We start from the raw sequence: 21,902 nt of genomic DNA, 5'->3' as shown, positions 1-21,902 counted from the left end.
ATGTTATAGCTGAAAAGGCTAAAGTGGAGCTAAAGACAATTGGATACAGTGACGAGATTTGCAGGAAATACTCGATGAATTATGGTACAGATTTGTGATGACGAGTAGGACTGATATTTTTGGGATAACTCAGGCTGTCTGCTAGAAGGAAACTTTGTTTTTGCTTTTAATTTAAATTGATGTATATAGGTATAACTTAGAGTAAATTATATAAATCTTAGGTGTACACATTGATAATGTCTACAAATGAATACTGTATTTATTCGCTAGATACACCATAACAAAATATTATAGACTGGGTGACTTAAGCAACAGAAATTTATTTTTTCACAGTTTTGGAGGCTGTAAGTACAACATTAAAGTGCTGTCAGAGTTACGTTCCTCTGAGGCTTCTCTCCTGGCTTGCAGATGGCCACTCTCTTACTGTCTCTTCACGTGATCTTTGCTCTGTGTATTTGTATCCCTGAGGTCCCCTCCTCATTTTCTCCATCATCCTAGATCAGTGAGTGAGTGAAAGTCGCTCAGTCATGTCCAACTCTTTGAGACTCCATGGACTGTCCATGGAATTCTCCAGGCCAGAATACTGGAGTGGGTAGCCTTGCCCTTCTCCAGGAGATCTTTCCAACCCAGGGATCAAACCCAGGTCTCCCGCATTGCGGGCAGATTCTTTACCAGCTGAGCCACAAGGGAAGCCCAAGAACACTGGAGTGGGTAGCCTATCCCTTCTCCAGGGGATCTTCCCGACCCAGGAATCGAACTGGGGTCTCCTGCATTGCAGGCAGATTCTTGACCAACTGAGCTATCAGGGAAGCCCTAATACTAGATTAGGTCTGTTCCCAAATGGTCTCTTAATTTAATCATTTCTTTAAAGACCTTATCTCCAAGTAAAGTTACATTCTTAGATACTGGGGTGAGGGTGGGACTTTAACATATGAATTTGGAGGACACAATTCAACCACAGAAAAAATATATATATAAGATACAGCCTAGATCAAGATATAGAACATTCCCTTGATCTCAGAAGGCTCTTTTGTACTTCTGTCTAGTCAATCATTCTCCAGTGCTAATAGCTTTTCATCTTTATCACCACTGATATATTTTTTCCTGTTTCAGAATGCCATAATATTTACATGTTAGTTATCATTTTGACTGCTATTTTTTCCCTCAAAATGATATCTTTGAGATTAATCCATATTATTTCATGTAGCAGTCTTTTATTTCATTTTATTGTGTAAATATATTATAATTTATATAATATTTGAGTTGCTTCCAATTTTGGGCTTGTGATAAAGCTGCTGCAAACATTCTTGTATAGGCCTTTTGGGGGACATAATCATTCCTTTCTGTAAAGTATATAGCAAAAGTGGAATTGCTAGGCTATAGATATACGGGTGTATTTAATGTTAATAAATACTATAGAATAACTTTCCAAAGAAGGTATGCCAACACATACTAACACTAGCAATTTAAGTTCCACTTGTTGAACATCTTGATCAACACTTAGCCTTATCCATCTCTAATTTTAGTCATTTTGATGGGATGTATATCATTGAAATTTTAATTTGTATTTTCCTGATGATTAATGCTGTTGACTTTTGGTCATTTGATATTCTCTTTTGTCCACTTTTTAATTGGCTGACTTTTTCTTAATTTCCAGTTTTTTGTATATTCTGGATACAGACCTTTATTCAGGATTTGTATTACAAATATTGTCTCTTGGTCTATGGCTTCTTTTTTCTTTTTAAATGGTGTCTTTTCATGAATAGACATTCTTAGTGTTAATTAAGTTCAAAATTTCAATCTTCCTTTTACAGGTTGTCTTGATGTTCCATTTTAAGAAACCTTGTCTAACTCCAAAGTCATGAAGATATTCTCCTGTGTTTTCTTCTAGAAGTGTGATTGCTTTATTTTCATGTAAAAGATTATGATTCATCTCAAATTAGTTTTCCTGTATGTTTATCCAATTGATCCAGCACCATTTGTTTCCCACTGAATTGCAGTAGAGGCTATGTAGCTAATTGTGCGTGCGCGTGCTCAGTCATGTCCAACTCTTTGTGACCCCATGCATTTAGCCCACCAGGCTCCTCTGTCCAAGGGGTTTTCCAGGCTCCTCCTCCAGGGTATCTCCCCGACCCAGGGATCAAATACCTAGAAGAGAACTTGAGATAATATTAATTCATAAATCATTTTGGTATGGGGAAGTCTTTTTCTAAAGTTCTTTTCAAACTTCTCAAGCTACTCAAGAACATTTAATACCCAAATTTTTATCTTTAACATATTAAATTTTTATCAATTTTAAAGCAATCCAATAAAAAGGACAAAAAGAAAGACAAGAACAGATTGGAAAAAATATTTTTTATACATATGAAAAAGCATCCTTAATATGCAAGCATTTACACAAGTAAACAAAAGATAACCAATAGAACGAATGGGCAAGGGAGACCGTAGGGGAAAAATCTTAACAGAAAACAGGCACATGAAAAGATACCCAGCCATATTCATATTTTTTAATTATACAAATTAAAACAAAAATAGTCATTTTTTTCTATTCAGTTAAAAATTAAAAGCTTAGATAAGTTCAAGGCTGAAGGTAAATAGGTATTACTATGTACTGCTGATAGTGTAAATGATTAGAAAGATTTTATAGGAAATTTTTCACCAGGCATTTCACAATTCTGTTGCAGTATTGCTTTAATAGTATTATGGGCTTGAGTTGTGTTCCCCAAAATTCATATGTAGAAACTCTAACCCCTGGAGACCCTGAATGTGACTATATTTGGAGATATGACTTTTAAGGAGGTGACTAAGTTAAGATGAGGTTGTTAGGATGGCCCCTAGTCTAATTCAACTGGTGTGCTCATAAGAAGAGGAAATTAGGACACCAACAGATGCACAAAGGAAAGACCACAAGAAGACAGAGGGAGAAAACAGTCATGTACAACATGAGAAGAGAGACCTCAGAAGAAACCAACCCTTCCGACACCCTAATCTTGTAATTCTGGCCCTCAAACTGTGAGAAAATAAATTCCTGTTGTTTAAGCCCCCCAGTCTGTGGTATTGTGTTATGGCACCCTAGGAAACTAACACAAACAGTAAGAATGAAACCTTCTCGATGGCTGTAAAAGGAAGAAAATGTCGCCAATAGTTATCTCCAAAAAACTGGGATTATAGAGTAGGAAGGATAGAAGGTGGAGAAATTTTGTTTTACCTTATACATCCCTATTCTGTTAATATTTAAAATATTGGACCTATATTATTATTGTTGTAATAAAATAGTTAATTTTAAAAAGCAATGGAAATTTTTTTATTGTTTCTGTGCATCAGTATTTAAAGAATCAAGAAAAATGCCAAGAAATCTCCTTTGTGAGCATAAAAAGTTTCTCTTGTCTTACTTATTTTTGATTTGCCATTTCTTCATGGTCTAGCTTTGAAAATAAATGTAATTCATTTTGACTCTTCTGTCTGCTTCAATTGCTAGTAGTTCAGCAGTATTGTTTTCTGTTGTTTTTCTTTTATAAATCTTTGGGTTTATTTCTTCTTTCAAAACTTAAGAAATCATAATTTCGTGCACTCAAGAATTGCATCAGAGTATTTAGAAAAATCCCTCAGCTTAAAGTTGAGTTCCTCATTTTCCCAGAAGACATCAACCAATCTACTGTAACATGAAATGAGTAATAACCATGCTGTTGTAATAACCCTCTCTTTTAATTACAATCTAGGCCAAAAGGGTTAGGAATAAATATATGGTAGACAACACTGTTATTGGGCAATATTCCACTCTAAACACAAGTCTACAGCTTTACCTAAAATCTCCTTAGAAACATGATTCTCAAATAACTAAGGGAATACAAAAATGGTATAGCCACTAATTATTAGTTGATGTTAAATGTTAATATAACTTTATTGCCAACATTTGTTTATTTTTGGAGAATATTATTGAAGTCTAAGTAACTATCTCACACAGGTTAAAAATATGGTAGTATGAATTAGTAAATAAATGGAAAATGTGACATTTAATTAACCCACCTTAAAATTGTTGACGTTCTTTAAACAGAGCAATTAAGGTAGGAATGGATAAAATACTGTAGCCAAATGGCAGGAACCTCCTTGGGGCTTAACCTTCCAAGCTTTCTCACAATTGGCTGGCATCATCTACAGCCTTCACTGACATTACAATGCAATTGAATAAGCATTATTTTATGGGCCTCCCATGGGTCTGAAACTTGTGTTAGGTCTGTGAAGGCAACAAAAGAAGTAAATGAAATGAAACAGCCAAGGCACCATGGAGAACATTAGGAATCACATTCCAGCAGTAGTGTTTGCCTGACTTAAGCAGAGGGGAGGCCATCCTTACTTCAGCCCTTAGTCTCAGCAGTAGGAAGTACAGAGTAAAATAACAAGATAGGAAATACTATGTGACTTGAAGGAAATTGTACAAACTATTTTCTTAAAGGTCCATGTTTAAAATGCCTTAATTACATATAGCTTACTCATTTGGTCATTCATTTTGCTCAACAAATACATATTTGGTGCCTATGATATCCCAGGCATTATGCCAGACACTGGGAATATAATGGATCAGCACACAGCCCTCCTGACTTTCAGGAGCTCACAGATAAGCGGTATTGACAAAAAGCAAATTAATGACTGTGCTGTGTGTTGTGCTTAGTCATTCAGTTGTGTCAGACTCTTTGTGACCCCATGAACTGTAGCTTGCCAGGTACCTCTGTCCATGGGGATTCTCCAGGCAGCAATATTGAAGTGGGTTGCCATGCCCTCCTCCAGGAGATCTTTCCAACCCAGGGATCGAACCCAAGTCTCCCACATTGCAGGCAGATTCTTTACTGTCTTGAGCCACCAGGGAAACCCAGATTAATGACTAGATCTCCCAAATCTTAAAAAATAGACAGAGATATCCTAGATTCATGTGCAAACAGGAACTTGGATTCCTGGTCCATTGTCAAAAGATTTGGCTTCTTTGTATTTACAAAAAGGTTCAGTTCAGTTCAGTTCAGTCGCTCAGTCGTGTCCTACTCTTTGCGACCCCATGAATCGCAGTATGCCAGGCCTCCCTGTCCATCACCAACTCACGGAGTTTACTCAAACTCATGTCCATTGAGTCGGTGATGCCATCCAGCCACCTCATCCTCTGTCATCCCCTTCTCCTCCTGCCCCCAATCCCTCCTAGCATCAGGGTCTTTTCCAATGAGTCAACTCTTCGCATGAGGTGGCCAAAGTACTGGAGTTTCAGCCTTAGCATCAGTCCTTCCAATGAACACCCAGGACTGATCTCCTTTAGGATGGACTGGTTTGATCTCCTTGCAGTCCAAGGGACTCTCAAGAGTCTTCTCCAACACCACAGTTCAAAACCATCAATTTTTCGGCACTCAGCTTTCGTCACAGTCCAACTCTGACATCCATACATGACCACTGGAAAAACCATAGCCTTGACCAGACGGACCTTTGTTGGCAAAGTAATGTCTCTGCTTTTTAATATGCTATCTACCTTGGTCATAACTTTCCTTCCAAGGAATAAGCATCTTTTAATTTCATGGCTGCAGTCACCATCTGCAGTGATTTTGGAGCCCAAAAAAAATAAAGTCTGACACTGTTTCCACTGTATTCCCATCTATTTCCCATGAGGTGATGGAACCAGATGCCATGATCTTAGTTTTCTGAATGTTGAGCTTTAAGCCAACTTTTTCACTCTCCTCTTTCACTTTCATCAAGAGGCTTTTTAGTTCCTCTTCACTTTCTACCATAAGGGTGGTGTCATCTGCATATCTGAGGTTATTGATATTTCTCCCGGCAATCTTGATTCCAGCTTGTGCTTCTTCCAGCCCAGCGTTTCTCATGATGTACTCTGCATATAAGTTAAATAAGCAGGGTGACAATATACAGCCTTGACATACTCCTTTTCCTATTTGGAACCAGTCTGTCGTCCCATGTCCAGTTCTAACTGTTGCTTCCTGACCTGCATACAGGTTTCTCAAGAGGCAGGTCAGGTTGTCTGGTAGTCCCATCTCCTTCAGGATTTTCCACAGTTTATTGTGATCCACACAGTCGAAGGCTTTGGCGTAGTCAATAAAGCAGAAATAGATGTTTTTCTGGAACTCTCTTGCTTTTTTGAAGATCCAGTGGATATTGACAATTTGATCTCTGGTTCCTCTGCCTTTTCAAAAACCAGCTTGAACATCTGGAAGTTCACAGTTCACAAAAAGGTTAGGACAAGGTTAGGAGAAAGGAGTGCCTCGCCACCTGCATTTGAATCCCAATTCTGCAGCTTCCTAGGTATGTGAACTTGATTAAAATTTTAGAGTGCCTATGCTCCAGTTTCTTTATCTAGGGATATCAAACTGAGGATAATGATACCTCACAGAGAGGTTGTGAGGATTGAATTAGCCATACATGTGAAGTTTAATAGTGCCTAACATAGTAAGCTTTATAGAGAATCCCATGGACTATATAGTCCATGGGGTGGCAAAGAGTTGGACACAACTGAGCCCTTTCACTTCACAGCCACTTCTAGCTGAGCTCAGGTGACCCACAGCAGGAAGTAGTCATGCCAGCTGACCCACAGAGCTGTAAATAAAAAATACTTTTTTCATAGAATTGTTTTTATAAGCCATTGAATTTTGGACTGTTTTGTTATGAGGAATTATTGAAGCAGTAGCTAATTAGCACATTTGATTTTGGAGTGCTACTCCAGGCTCTAGGGGGGGTCTTGGATAATATACAATATGTTCCCCATACTTCCTTTGTAAACATACACATTATGTCTTAGAGTTTTAAATAAGAAAACTGTGGTTTTTCATTTTATATAATCATTACGATTAAGAATCTGCCTGCAATGCAGGAGATCCAGGTTCAGTTCCTGGGTTGGGAAGATTTGCTGGAGAAGGAAATGGCAACCCGCTCCAGTATTCTTGCCTGGAGAATCCTATGGACAGAGAAGCTTTGTGGGCTACATGGGGTTGCAAAGAGTTGAACATGACTTCATAGCATTCCAATTAGATATTCCCATTTTACAGATGAGAAAACTGAGTCTCATGTGGGTTATATAATGTTGAAAGTTTTACCACTAGTAATTGGCAGAGGCAAGATTTAACTCCAAGATTCTGACATAGGACTATATTCTTAAATATCAGGCTATCCTGCTTTTCATAGATGGTATTCATTTCTAGTAAATGTAACACATACACAAAAAGTGATTTATTTGCAGCCATACTTAATATCTTTACTGTTAAAAAATCTCTAATAACTTCTAACCTCAATTCTTGTGAAAATATCATAAACATTTTACATTTTTGAGATAGCCAATAGAAGCTCTTTTCCCCCTAAGACACTGAAATATTAGGAGGGATATTTTTTTGAAACAAACATTTTAATGATGGGAATAAATTAAATCACTGAAAGCTAGCATGTCTTAACTGCTCCTTGTCTAATGTGGCTGTAGATTGACTACTAATATTCAGAGTTCAAAATAACCCACTCATCTTTGCCATGAAGGCAAATTTTGATTTCAGGCTTTATTAATTGATTTCATAAGTTAAGTTGAGGAAGATTGTCATGATATTTCCCTTTGAGGAATTCTCATTGACTATTAAAGTTCCTCTGATTAATGTTAGTCATTAGTCAATCTTTTTTAGAAATTATCTGGTTGCTAAACATCAAAAATAATAAATTATATTAACAGTTATATTACTGTTTAAGGCAAATGTGCTTAAGTCTTTGTTTCATTTCCTGGTCAGAATCAGATACTTGACTCTTCTTTAGGTGGAACTAAAGTTCATAAATTAAGCATAAGAAAAAGTTAAACAAAATCATGAACTTTAGCTTCTACTAGTGGAGAAGGCAATGGCAACCCACTCCAGTACTCTTGCCTGGAACATCCCATGGGCAAGGAGCCTGGTAGGCTGTAGTCCATGGGGTCGTGAAGAGTTGGACACAACTGAAGTGACTTAGCAGCAGCAGCAGCAGCTTCTACTAGAGGTGATTCAGGCCCTTTCTAGGTTGAATAATTTGGCTCTTGTTACCTGACAGAGACTTACTACATAAGAGAAGTTTTCAATTTATGAAAGCATATTGACTTCAGAATTGTGGTATCTTACCAACAAAGATTCCATCAAATTCTAAGATTAATTGAACAGTAGAGGACAACAGCAAAGTGAACAATTATTAATTCTCACATTTCACATTTCTTTGAAACTTTGAAAAGCATGGAATCAACACTTTGGAACATCTTAAAAGAGCATTTTAATGATAAAAATTGATTATTTTATTCACTTTTCTAATTTAAATAGTAATACCAATATTGGTAGTATACGTGAGAGTCAAAAAATTTTTAAAGAAAAAAAAAAGGTTGATCACTCACAATCTCAAATCTAAAATAAAGCAAGTGACTATTTCAGTGTGTTGTAGAAAAGTATCGATACGAAAATAGCCTGATAGTTTGGAGTAATTTAAACTTTATTGTTCATTTATATAAGCTATGCTTAGACTTGGAAGATACAGCAACTTAAATAATTATTTTTATTCCGTTATAATAGAAATGATTGAATTCTTGGATTTCTTGTTTTTCCTCAAAATTTTGTTTCTATATGTCTCTATATCTGATTTTGATAAGTACAGCTGTTAGGGAAGTAATTTTGAATTAAATGATTTCCCCATGCTGTCTTTTCTTTGTGTCCTGTAAGTAGAAGCAAAATTATCAGAGGCCAGGAAGTGGCTTCTAATCTTTGGTTGAAAAGCTGGAAAATCTTAGTTTTACTAGTCACTAGCTTAAAACATTTCAAAAATAAGAGAAAGAAAGAAAACATATATACCAATTCACAAATTGTTGTCTTCAAAACATTTTGGGGTTGAGCTATGTATATACGTATATGTATGTTAAACAATCTAAACAATCTCTGTTTAGAGCTTTTCAAATTTAAGAGGAAAGTGTAAATTCAGGAAAATCTTCAGGGGAATAGTGAGTATCGGAGTATGTATCTGCTTGTATTCTCGGTTGAAAATGGATCTTGGGAAGAAAGACACGCAAGCTGACATGTTGGTGAGCAAAAAGGATAAGTACTTTCCTGACAAAGGCACTGGCTTTGTTTGCTGGGCTTCTTTGCAGGGAGGGGAGCAGTGGAAGAAGTTGATTCATTTGTTTGTTTATTTCATAAGCGACCCCAAACTATGTTTAAAACAGCACCAAAACTCAAGAGCAAGTCTACACAATTTAGTCAACTTGTAAATGACATTTGTTTGGGGAACTGAAAAACATATCTGCTTTTGATTTAAAACTTTTTGTCAAACAAAATGAAGATGTTTTTAAGTTTATTCTACCCTCCTCAAGAATAAGTCAGTCTTGGAACTGATATTGCTTTTTTTTTTTTTTTTCTGACATTGCTTTTTCAATGCAAAGGTCCCTGTGAGCACTGGTACAGGTACTAATCAATCAGAAGAGAGGCCAGCCTTAAACGACCACCTTTAGGCTGAATTAATGATTGTTGTCTAGTCTCCAAGCTGTGTCTGACTCTTTTGCAACCCATGGATTGTAGCCCACCAGGTTCCTCTGTCCATGGGATTTTCCAGGCAAGAATACTAGAACGGGTTGCCATTTCCTTCTCCACAGGGTCGAACCCATGTCTCCTTGTCTCCTGCATTGGCAGGCAGATTCTTTACCACTGAGCCACCAGGAAAGCTGAAATTAATAGTACCTGCTGCTGGTGGTTTAGTCGCTAAGTCATGTCCAACTCTTTTGCAACCCCATGGACTGTAGCCTGCCAGGCTCCTCTGTCCATAGGATTTTCCAGGCAAGAATACTGGAGTGGGTTGCCATTTGGCTATCTGGTAAAGAATCCGCCTGCAATGCAGGAAACCCTGGTTCAATTCCTGGGTCAGGAAGATCCCCTGGAGAAGGGATCGGCTACCGACTCCAGTATTCTTGGGCTTCCCTGGTAGCTCAGATGGTAACAAATCCACCTGCAATGCAGGAGACCTGGGTTCAATCCCTGGGTTGGGAAGATCCCCTGGAGGAGGGCACGGCAACCCACTCCAGTATTCTTGCCTGGAAAATCCCATGCACAGAGGAGCCTTGCGGGCTACAGTCCGTGGGGTCACAAAGAGTCGGACACGACCGAGCTACTAAGTACAGCACAGCGCAGCTAGCTATCAGCCCCACCTGTTGAATTTCTTCAATCCATTTCCCTGGTTGCCAACAAAATCATGGCCCAGAAAATCTTCACATGAAGTTTAGAACTAAAAGCAGATGTAAAAATAGAAGTCACAATAAAAACAGAAAATAAAAGGACTAGCTCCTCTGATTTAGTTCTGAGATCAAACATAATGTTATAGAATTATGACCTATTCATTAAGGAGAATCCTTTTATTAATCCTAAAAATATTCAGGGCACTTCAAACCTGTAACCTGGGGCTTGCTAAGTCCCTAAAAATTATGAATATTAGATTGTATTCCAACATTTTTGTTATGTCCTGTTTCTCAAAATCTTTTTATAAATTAGAATTTGCGGGCTTTCCAACACAAATTTCAATGGTGTATGAATATGTTTAGTCTTTTTAATATCAAAAATTACTTTAATCTAGAAAGTGTAGCCCACTGACATCAAGGCCTCTTTCACAGACTTAACAGTTACAACAGTGTTCATACACAGCATTTCACTAATTTTCTCCACCTGGTAAAGTTAATTGTCCCTGGTCACCATGAAGAAATTTAGGCTCAGAGAATTAAGTGACTTGTTACAAGGCACATGTATAGTGAATAGGCCTTGAACTCAGCTCTTCTGCCTTTCAGCACACACCATCTCTTGGATCTGAATACTCATTGGAAGGACTGATGCTGAAGCTGAAGCTCCAGTACTCTGGTCATCTGATGCGGAGGGCTGACTCATTGGAAAAGACCCTGATACTGGGAAGGATTGAGGGCAGAAGAAGGGGATGAGATGTTGGATGGCATCATCGACTCAATGGACGTGTGTGTGTGTGTGTGTGTGTGTGTGTGTGTATGTGTGTGTGAGTCACTCAGTTGTGTCTGACTCCTTGTGACCCCATGGACTGTAACCTGCCAGGCTCCTCTCTCCATGGAATTCTCCAGATAAGAACATGAGTTTGAGCAAACTCCAGGAAAGAGTGAAGCACAGGGAAGCCTGGCTTGCTGCAGTTCATGGGGACACAACTTAGCAACTGAAAAACAACAGTCTTTTGTACAGACAGAATGAACTGGGAATACAGTTCTGGGCTGTCAGTTCTGAATGGTCAGAAAATCACAAAAAACTTATGCTCTTCCCCTCCCCTTGCCCCTACATTTAATATTTTCCACCAAGTAAACATGGCTGTGGAAGCCAGTCTTTGGGATGAAAATAAGGCAGTGTCCTTAGGGATAATATCAGCTTGGGTGGGGGGAGCTGGGTTATGGAGATTGGGGGAGGAATTGGTGCCAAGCAAACAGTTCTGGTGTTGGCAAGATGACAAGTACAAGTGTGCCCACCTCTTACCTTATGCTGCTGTTGCTGCTAAGTCGCTTCAGTCGTGTCCAACTCTGTGCGACCCCATAGACGCAGCCCACCAGGCTCCCCTGTCCCTGGGATTCTCCAGGCAAGAACACTGGAGTGGGTTGCCATTTCCTTCTCCAATGCAGGAAAGTGAAAAGTGAAAGTGAAGTCGCTCAGTCATGTCCGACTTGTAGCGACCCCATGGACTGCAGCCTACCAGGCTCCTCGGTCCATGGGATTTGCCAGGCAAGAGTACTGGAGTGGGGTGCCATTGCCTTCTCCCTCTTACCTTATACTGGCCCTTTAATTCTCTGCAGCCTGACCCCAAGTCCCTCCAAAGGCAATGGTTCTGCTGATTTACTTATCTTTCTTTTCCTTTGGGTTCTACTAAAAAAAAAATATTGCAAGGAGTCCCATCACTGTGGGAATAGATTTAAGACCCTTTGAAAATCTACCTAAGAATATCTCTGCACAAATTGTTAACAATGGTCATGCCTGGGAAGATGTTAATTTTTACCACTTTGTGGTACTATAATTTTTATGACTACATATTAGTTCGTGTTAAATACACAATCAAATATTTTAAAATCTATATAAGCTCTATCAACTATACATGGGAAAAAATCAGTATTTCTGCCTTTTGACATTTCTTATAAAAGTTCTCATTGACATCTTGTACTATTACTTTCCTTTTTACAACTTTATGTAACAGAACACTTTTAAAGGCAGCACAGGGTGACAGGAACAGTTTACCATCTGAAGTCAACTGACATCAATTTGCGTCCTAGCTCCCTCAATAATCTGCTGTGCAACCTTAGGTAAATCAGTCAACCTCTCTGAACCTTGGTTTCCTATAATAGAAGTTGACTAAATAATGCCTTCAGGTTCTCCTTCATCATTCATGGATAGCTTAAATCATTGCTTCTACTGTGTAGCATATTTGCTAGTAGTCCCTTGGTGTGCATTCTCTTTGTCTTTTATTAAAACTCTCAGCTATAAAAGCTCTTCACCTGTCTTCCCTGTAGTCAATAGAATATGAGCAGAAGCAATGTTTGCAACTTCTGGGTTGCACGTTTAGAAGCAAAAAACAAGTCTTTCCTTTGATCCTTTCCCCCTTTCTGCTTGCTGAAAGCTGACTAAGGAGATGTGTTGGTAATCCATCTTCCACCACAAGGAGAGAACAACAGGAAGATGGAGATAGAAGAAACTTAGACTTTTCACACTACGAAGCTGCTTTATTATCGTTTATTGTTAAAATATTCTATGAGAGAAAAATACATTTCTATCTCGTTTAATCTACTTTTGATAAGTTGGGCTTCTGTTTTAGTAATTAAAGTTGGAATTTGCAATTGCAAGGGAAAACCAGCTTTATTCTATTTTCCCCAACTATGTTTCAGTTGGCTTTTCTTTAATTCCCTAGTTGAAAGGTTTCTCCTCTTTTTAGTGGCACTGATAGTCTGTGGGTTTTAACAAACATGTTGTCCCATGGTAGGAAATTGCCATTATAAACTCTAGGCCTATCCTGATTATGACCGATAGTCAGCTTGCTCATACGGTTGCTTCGTGGCCAGGTAATTATTTGTGTACACGTTTTATCAAACACACAGGATTGGTAGTTCTTTGAGTGAAGGACCTGTGTATTATTTATTTTTTATCCATTTTAGCATCCTGCTCAGAGCCTGGCACACTGCAAATGTGCAATGAATTCATGGTGAGGAAGAGATGGTGCCTCTAAGTTAAGTAAGTTAAGTAAGAACCCTGACCTCTGGCTTTTCTAGGTCTTCTGAGTGGGTCGATGGCACCTATCAAGTCATCTAGGGTGGTGAATGCAGCATGTGGTTCAGAGATGGGCATACAACAAAGCCAGGTCAATCAGAAGCAATTACTCCAGGATTTTTGTTAAAGTGCATTGAAGAAAAGTGCTCATTCTGCTGTGGTTGTATCTTGGAGTTGTCAGCATTTTGCTCCCAGGAGTGGAAAGCGTTCCTGAGAACAGCCCACCCAGGGGAAGGAACGGCAGAGGCACAGGGCAAAGCCAAATCCCAACGAGGTTGTCTCAGCCTCTGTATGAAGCCCTACCCACGGATTTTCCAGTTACGTGAGCCGATACATTACTCTTTTTTTGTTTGCTACAGTTTCAGTTCACCCTGACTAATAAATAACACATGGGCTCTAGTACTAGATCATTAGTCTTGGGGAAATATTTTACCTCTTTGGGTCCCTTCTGAATATTGAGAGAGTTGGATTTGATCATTTCTAAGGCCCTTTCAAGCTCTCATTTCCATGATTCTTTCTTCATGTGTATAGGCATCAGTTAGGGTAATGCTACTTGCTTCAGCAGATAGACACCAGTATCTCAATGACATAATACAAAAGATATTTATTTCTTACTCATATAAAATCCAAAACAGATATCTGAGTGGCAGGTGGCTCTCCTTCAAGGGAAGATTTGGGACTTCTTTATCTTGTGATTCTGCTATCTTCAAACTATGGCATCCCAGGTCAAAATTCTTATTATCACTAAGCCAGGGGAACAGAGAAGAGAACAAAGATTGTATGCCATGGAGGGATGGAAAGTTATTTAGTCGGTCTAAAATTAGCACATATCACTGCTGTTCACATTCAATTAGCTAAAACATGATCACATTTAATTGCAAACAAGAAAGAAAAATGTTTCAGGGAGAAGAAAAAATGGATTTGATAAATATCAACTCAGTGTCTGCCACAAAAAGCCCTTGATCCATGCTTAACTTAGTACCTGGGTTCTGTATCCTTGTCTCTCAGGTTGGTTAACTATACACGCTCCTTCTTAGATCCTAGTAACTAGTTCTGTTGGCCTTGGAAAGAAGTATCATTAACAGAATTCACTGGGTCTAGACATGAGTAAGTTGAATAGGTTAAAGTGTATGTAGCTTGTGGAAAATGCTAAAAGGAGCACTTTAGGTTTGATTCCACTTCTAGACTTGGTTCCTGCACAGTGGTTAGAGAGAAGGAAGCTGGACTTTCAGGCTTTGTTTGCATTTGAAGGGGGAGAAGGGAAATAATAGTACCAATCATACATTCATCCAATAAAACTTTACTTCATGTCTCCACTCTGCCAGGCAGCAGCACATAGAAAGACTATGGATAGGGACTTTTGCGGTGGTCCACTGGCTAAGACTCTGCACTCCTAATGCAGGGGCCCAGGTTTGATCCCTGGTCAGGGAACTAGACTCCACATGCTGCAATGAAGATTGAAGATGCTGTGTGCTAGAGCAGTCAAATAAATTGCTTTTAAAAAATAAATAAATAGAAAATAAAAACTATGAATAGTGTTTGCATTTAGTACAACATGGAAGGAGTGAATGCTCAAGGGTCTCTTGTCTTCAAAACCATAACACTTGCTCATGTGTCGCCTCCCTTGCTGGCTTCATGCTTTTAATCCAGGCTGTGGGGTGTCTATGGAAGGGACTTTCTGTCTCAATACTGTGTACTTCCTTAAAAATTAGAAATTTGTCTAATTTGGTTCCTTTCAACTTGTTTAAGAATTATCTTTCACTATGGTGAAACAAGCTAGGACCCACATTTAAAAGAAAAATTCTCTACCAGATGTGTAAAATTTAAGAAGTCATGTACAAAAGTCTCTGACCTTGACCCCTCATCCCTTCATTCCTCACTTTTCTGTCTCTATCGTATGCATTATCATATTTATACTTCTATTTGAGTCTCTGTGGCTTAAGGCAGCATTTGATTTTTTCCAGGTTATAACCTTAGCTCCCTTTCCTGCATAATGCTTTCTTTCAATATGAAACCCTCTCTAGGCAATGTGATTCTGAGTTCATACTGTCTACACATCATTCTTCTCCAGACAAACTAAACTCTCATCTTAGAGGGCAGCTGCTGCTCCCATTGCAGTATCATTGGGTTAAGTTCTACACATTTTCTACTTCACTCTATCAGCTTTTATCACTTGTCCAGCATGATGGTATTTGTATTTTTGTCTGCCTGTCACATTCACTCTCCCCACTTCTTCTGGTAACAGAATCCTACATAGGAGTAATCGAATGAACAAATAAGCTTTATGGTCATAATGGACCACATCCCACAATTTACTTACTTTACCTCTGTGAAGCCTCAGAGAAAAAGAGATAGAAACCATGTTATTTCCTTTCTGGGTATCCCAATCAAAGAAGTTATATGCTTCCTTCATTGAAAGCAAAACACGTTTAAGTGGAAATATACAATATAGCAGATTTGTTTCATTGGAGAAATGTTCACAATGTTCTACGTGCATGCTATGACTTCAGAGTAAATGATCCTCAATCAGTTTTTCTTTTTCCTACAAAAAGACCACATAAAGTTCACAACATTTTTATTGAGGTAAACCATCTTTGTTCCCTGGGTACTGTTGACTGAACAAGGCAAACGTGAGTGTGCTCGATGTGAAGGAAGCCAAGCGCTTTGAGAGGACTTGGCAATATCTCTGCCCAGCAACGGCACGTCTCCAGAGAAGACGAGACAGTGGAACTCAGTCTATATCCTGAATGATGTTGAACAACCCATTCTTGAAAGAACAGGACTAGAGTCAACAGTGACTGCACACCTTCCCAGTCACACCTTCATGTTATTTTTATTGGAACAAACTCTTACTACCAAAGATAATCTACAATTAATTATTCATTACAATCTTAATGAACCTTACTAATACAGTTAAAGTTCCCTACTTCTGCCAAATAAATTATATAATATATATGTATATATTAAATAGTTTATGGTGGTTTAGAAGCTAAGTCATGTCCAACTTTTGCGACCCCATGGACTGTAGCCTGCCAGGTGCCTCCTGTGAATTCTTCAGGCAAGAATACTGGAGTGAGCTGCCATTTCCTTTGCCAGCAGATCTTCCCAACCCAGGAATTGAACCTGGGTCTCCAGCATTTCAGGAAGATTCTTTACCAACTGAGCTACGAGGGAAGCTCTATATAGTTCATATACATACATACATACATATATATACACATACATACATGTATATACACACATATACATATATTATATAGTTACATATGTAAAGAAAGAAGATATGATAGGTACTACCTAGATTAAGTTATATATCACTTGGGTTACCTAAGATAGTCCTGGTGTATACTATCTGGCATAATTGTTAACAATGCCCATTTCAATTTCAGAAGTGTTCCAGTATGGTTACTCTAACTATATTAGATCCAAAAGGCATCTTATCTGAGACAGAGGATAACTAGATGTTGAAATGAGGTAGGAATATCAGAAAAGGTGATGCAATTTTCTTGACTGGAAGCATCTCAAATTTATTATGCAACTGAAGATTCTGAAAAAAAAAAAAAAAAGTGCATCATACCAAAGGTCTAGACAATGAATTTTGTTTCTGATGCTGCCAGAAATGTATTTCGAAATACGTCCTGGGTAAACTGATGGTCATAGGGATAAAAATCATGAGATCATGTTAAATATGTCTAGAAGTTCATAATATATGCTTGGATTTTCTTAATATTTAGCCTGATGTCTTTAATGACATCTTTAGCTATGTTTTTGGTTTTTGTTTACGTCTGTTTTCTCAAACCATAGGCAAATGTTAAGAGTCTACTCAGTGTCTCTAAAATAGTCTCTGAAAAAATAAAATTAAAATAAAATAGTCTCTGAGTCATTCCTGGTTACCTATCATATTGTCAGCAGCCCCCAAGAACAAGTCACAGAGGAAATGCAAGCAAAGCATACCAGGGGTTGAAAACTGAAAATGGAATGCTGTCAATGTCCATAGACTTCTGAGCCAATGGGTTTTGCTAAAGCTGTCTTCCTAGGTTTCAGAATCATATCTAGCCCATACAGCCTGTTTTTTGTGTGTGTGTTTCATCTCTCTTGCTTAATTATAAGTTCCTGCCTCCTTAGTTTTTGTGTGTAGACTGATGACTGTCCTCTAAAAATTATTTTTTTTCCTAGGATAATAGTGCTTACCTCCTGTATTCCACATTTTTATTGGCAACATGGCTACTTGCTAGAGACTAAGCAAATTTGCCAGCCCCTGGAACCCACTTATGGTTGTCATACTTAGCAGAAGGTACTCATATAATTTCTACACTGTTTACTTTAAGGAAACTTTTTGCTCTGGACTTGTTTTCATTTACCTTCTTGAAAACTGGAAACAAAATATGCCAGCCACCTAGCTTTGACAATGCAGGTAATGACAGTGCCACCCTAGTGCCTTACTATCCCTAGTGTGATCTTTGAATTAGCAGAATCAACATCACTTGGATGCTTTTTAGAAATACATAATCTTGGGCCCCATCCTAGTCCCACTGAACCAGAATCTGCGTCTTAGCAAGAACCTCAGGTAGTTTGAATGAACATTAAGATTTGAGAAGTACTGCCTCAGTAGTGGAGAAGGCAATGGCACCCCACTCCAGTACTCTTGCCTGGAAAATCCCATGGATGGAGGAGCCTGGTAGGCTGCGGTCCATGGGGTCGCTAAGAATCGGACACGACTGAGCGACTTCACTTTCACTTTTCACTTTCATGCATTGGAGAAGGAAATGGCAACCCACTCCAGTGTTCTTGCCTGGAGAATCCCAGGGATGGGGAAGCCTGGTGGGCTACCGTCTATGGGGTCACACAGAGTCGGACACAACTGAAGTGACTTAACAGCAGCAGCAGCCTCAGTAGTGGATAATGGATCAGCAGGATGGAAAAAAAAATCTAGATCTCAATTATTTTGTAGAGCAAATCTGTCTACTGGCCTGGTCTGCCTGCCTGTAGACTATTATAAGAGAGCACAGTATCTTCTTTAAGCCATTGACAACCCACTCCGGTATTCCTGCCTGGAAAATCCCATGGTCAGAGGAACCTGGCCAGCTACAGTCCACGGGGTTGCAAAGAGTCACATATGACTGAGCACACATACACACAAGCCATTGAATTTTGGGGTGTCTTTTTGACCTCTAGTCTAACTTATATTCATTATTGCTTGTAACAGCAAACCTACTTTTTAAACCTCTACCAGAAATTTGTGGAGAAAGAGATGAGAAAGGATAGCTCCTTTCTGAATATTTGAGAGTACTCCCTCCACCCTTCAGGACAGTACCTAAATTTAACTCAATCTATGTTGATTTATCTGGGACTGGGAGAGTGGGGAGTGCTCTCACCCCATCCTCCTGAGTATCACTGCACTTTCCAATGATCATTTTTGGTCTCCTTGAGAATGCTAAGTTAAGAAGCTCCATATAAATATTAAATGAACTGAATACACGATGTCTCCGGAGATGGTTTCATCATTTTCTTTTCCAGAAGACCCAAATTCTAACTAACAGCATTAATCAAATAGACCACATTTATTTTAAAGTCCATTAGGGCATGCATGTTTTCATTTTAATATATAGACTCTTACCCACTATTTAATTTAACATCAACCATTTCTTCTTTCTTCCTTCTATCTCTGGTTTGGTAAATGTATGTTCCCAACTTTCAATTCCTGTACGTCAATCCAAAAAATATTTATTCAATACCTTCAAAATGCTAGGCATTATATTAAATGCTAGAAAAATAGTTGTGAATAAGATAAAACAGATCTGGCCATGTATAGCTCATAGTCTAATTGGGCAGAAGACCAATGAACAAGTAATTACACAGCTGAAGAATGTTAAGAAATGGAAAGTACTTAAAATACCTGCAATAATGTTCATTGACTGAATAAATGAAGAAATAAATTAACCATTAACACCTTCTCTCCAAAGCCTCCATGGAGATAAGAGGCACAGTTCCCTTATTTTCAGCTTCTCTCACTGCTTTGGGTTCCTATTGGTCTTTATGCCTGTGAAAGAGAAGTTGGATAATTAACTAGCTAAAAATAAGGGTTTATACTTAATGTCCATGGAAGATGACTGGAAAGGAACTTGGCAAAATGAAAATAGTTGCAGTTGGTGGTAAGATTATGGCTTATTTTATTCTTTTCCTTGTTATTAAAATATTGACTGTACAGTACATTAAAACTGAAAGTAAAATGGACATGTTTGTAGTATGTTAATTTTTTTTTTCATTTCATAAAGGAAGTGATGTTGCATTTCCTTCACAATCCCAATACCTTATTAGGGTCCATTGGGATTGACTAATGTCATTTTCCTTCCTTTTTTTGCCTTATGTGAAAAGCCACCGTGACACTAGTTTCTGGTATTTGGTTTACAAAGGTCTAGATTTCCTTTTCTATATTGCCAAACAACTCTGTTTTAAATATTACCTTTGCTTCATGTTCATACCTGATAGTCTTTTCTGAGGGTACCAATCAAAGGTCAAGACCTTTTTTACAACATCACTGATCTTCCTTGAAAATCCATGGAGAGTGGATAGATCAGATAGTGGAGTGGTAACTGAAGGAATAAAGAGGAAGTTGCTTAGGACAGAAGATAAAAACATGAGACAAACGAAACAAACTACTATTGGATAGGGTGCTTCTGAGGCTGGGATTCTGCCCAGGGAAGACCACGCTGTGGCTCTACTGCTTCATAAGGAGCCATACCAAAAGTGAGTGGCTAGCAACAACAGCCACATTTTTGCCTGCAATTCTCCAAATCAGGCAGGATTTGGGCGGGCCCTCCTCTCTGTCCCGTGTAGTCTTGGCTGGGATGGCTCACCTGGGCTGGAGGATCTCAGATGGTTTCACTTACCTGTCTGGAGCTCCAGCTAGTGTGGCTGAAATGGCCCAGGATGTCTGGGGCCTGTTTCTCTTCTTACCGCCTCTCTGTTGAGCAGAATAGATGGACTCTTTTATACTGTGTCTCAGAGGGCTCCAAAAAGAATGAAAGTACAAGTTGCAACGCTTCACAAAGCTTGGTGCAATATTACTTCTGTTCCATTCTTTTGGACAAAGCAAGGTCATCCCAGATTTAAGAGAAAGGAAAATAAACTACACTTCTAGAGGAGAGGCCAGCACTCATGTAGGAATAGGAGAGGTTGCTGGTGACCATCTTAGCATATAATCTATCACCCAGTCTGTGTCACCCTCAGTAATACCCACTAAACATCCACAACAATCACAAAGATTACAGTGCAGAGGGGAGATGAATGCCAAAATGGTGTGAAGGCAAATAAACATGAAGTTATCCTACTCATCTTTAAGATTACAACTACTACAAATAAAAGGTGTAATATGTGTTAATCTTAACAAATTGTGTTAGCAGTAAGTTGCTCAGTTGTGTCCAACTCTGCAACCCCATGGACCCCTTGTAGCCCACCAGGCTCCTCTGTCCATGGGATTCTTCAGGCAAGAATACTGGAGTGGGTTGCCATTCCCTTCTCCAGGGATCTTCCTGACCCAGGGATCAAACCCAGGTCTCCTGCATGCAGGCAGATTCTTTATAGTCTGAGCCACCAGGGAAATCTGCCAAGTTACAAGTTATCACATAAAATCATTCGATACATCAGCCTGCAATGTTGGCGCCATTTCTTAACTTAAAACTGAAAAGAAAACAAAGCTTGTTTCTTTGTCATATCTTCTCCTTTAGCCTATATTTTATTTGAAACTTACATGTATTTATGTACTTGTTTATTCAGTTTATCCAATTTGTTTTGGTTCAGCATATATATTCTTATAAGGTGTCCTAATTCTGTGAGGCAGATATTTAGGTAAACAGTTCATGGATATATCGATAGGTAAATATGGCAAATATATAAATAGATAAATAAATATGTCATTATTTATTTATCTTAAGTCTGATTTATGGAGGCTAAGTGACTTGATCAATATTACATGTTTAATGCAAAACAGAACCAAACCTGGTGCTTAACTTTTCTGGACCTGAGAGAGCTAAAATAGCAAACTCCTAATTGTATTCTCTTTTTAGGGTTTCTTAACCTCCTGGATTATACCAGGCACACATGATTATTAAAGAGAAAACTGAATACCACAAATAGTTTTATAAAGTATTATCTTATTTCAACTTGAGTTTACTTGTTTGTAGACTTTTTGATGATGGCCATTCTGACTGATGTGATATCTCACTGCAGTTTTGATTTGCATTTCTCTAATAATGAGCGATGTTGAGCATCTTTTCATCTGTTTGTTAGCCATCGGTGTGTCTTCTTTGGAGAACTGTTTGTTTAGGTATGTTTCCCACTTTTGGATTGGATTGTTTGTTTTTCTGGTTTTGACTTGTATGAACTGCTTATATATTTTGGAAGTTAATCCTTTATCAGTTGTTTCCTTTGCTATTGTTTTCTCCCATTCTAAGGGTTGTCTTTTCACGTGTTTAGTTTCCTTTGCTGTGCAAAAGCTTTTAAGTTTAATTAGGTCCCACTTGTTTATTTTTGTTTTTATTTCCATTACTCCAGGAGGTAGGTCATGGAGGACCTTGCTTTAATTTGTCGTCGAGTGTTTTGCCTGTGTTTTCCTCTAAGAGTTTTGTAGTT

The 21,902-nt window shown here is 38.5% G+C and overlaps 2 long non-coding RNA genes across 2 annotated transcripts; both read right to left on the bottom strand.

Annotated features, from left to right (window-relative positions):
• Positions 1–300: 300 nt before the first annotated feature.
• Positions 301–9,784, bottom strand: LOC133041210 (uncharacterized). The gene is made up of 2 exons (XR_009689196.1): positions 4,027–9,784; positions 301–2,159 (listed from the first exon to the last, which is right to left on the bottom strand). It is a non-coding gene; the product is annotated as an uncharacterized LOC133041210 (long non-coding RNA).
• A 2,006-nt stretch (positions 9,785–11,790) lies between these two features.
• On the bottom strand, positions 11,791–21,539 carry LOC133041209 (uncharacterized). Its single transcript, XR_009689195.1, has 5 exons — positions 20,162–21,539; positions 19,754–19,864; positions 19,168–19,311; positions 13,887–16,818; positions 11,791–11,882 (listed from the first exon to the last, which is right to left on the bottom strand). It is a non-coding gene; the product is annotated as an uncharacterized LOC133041209 (long non-coding RNA).
• Positions 21,540–21,902: the final 363 nt, after the last annotated feature.

Source organism: Dama dama, chromosome 20 (assembly GCF_033118175.1).
Source record: "Dama dama isolate Ldn47 chromosome 20, ASM3311817v1, whole genome shotgun sequence".
NCBI lineage: Eukaryota > Metazoa > Chordata > Mammalia > Artiodactyla > Cervidae > Dama > Dama dama.
This window is presented reverse-complemented; position numbering and strand designations above follow the sequence as displayed.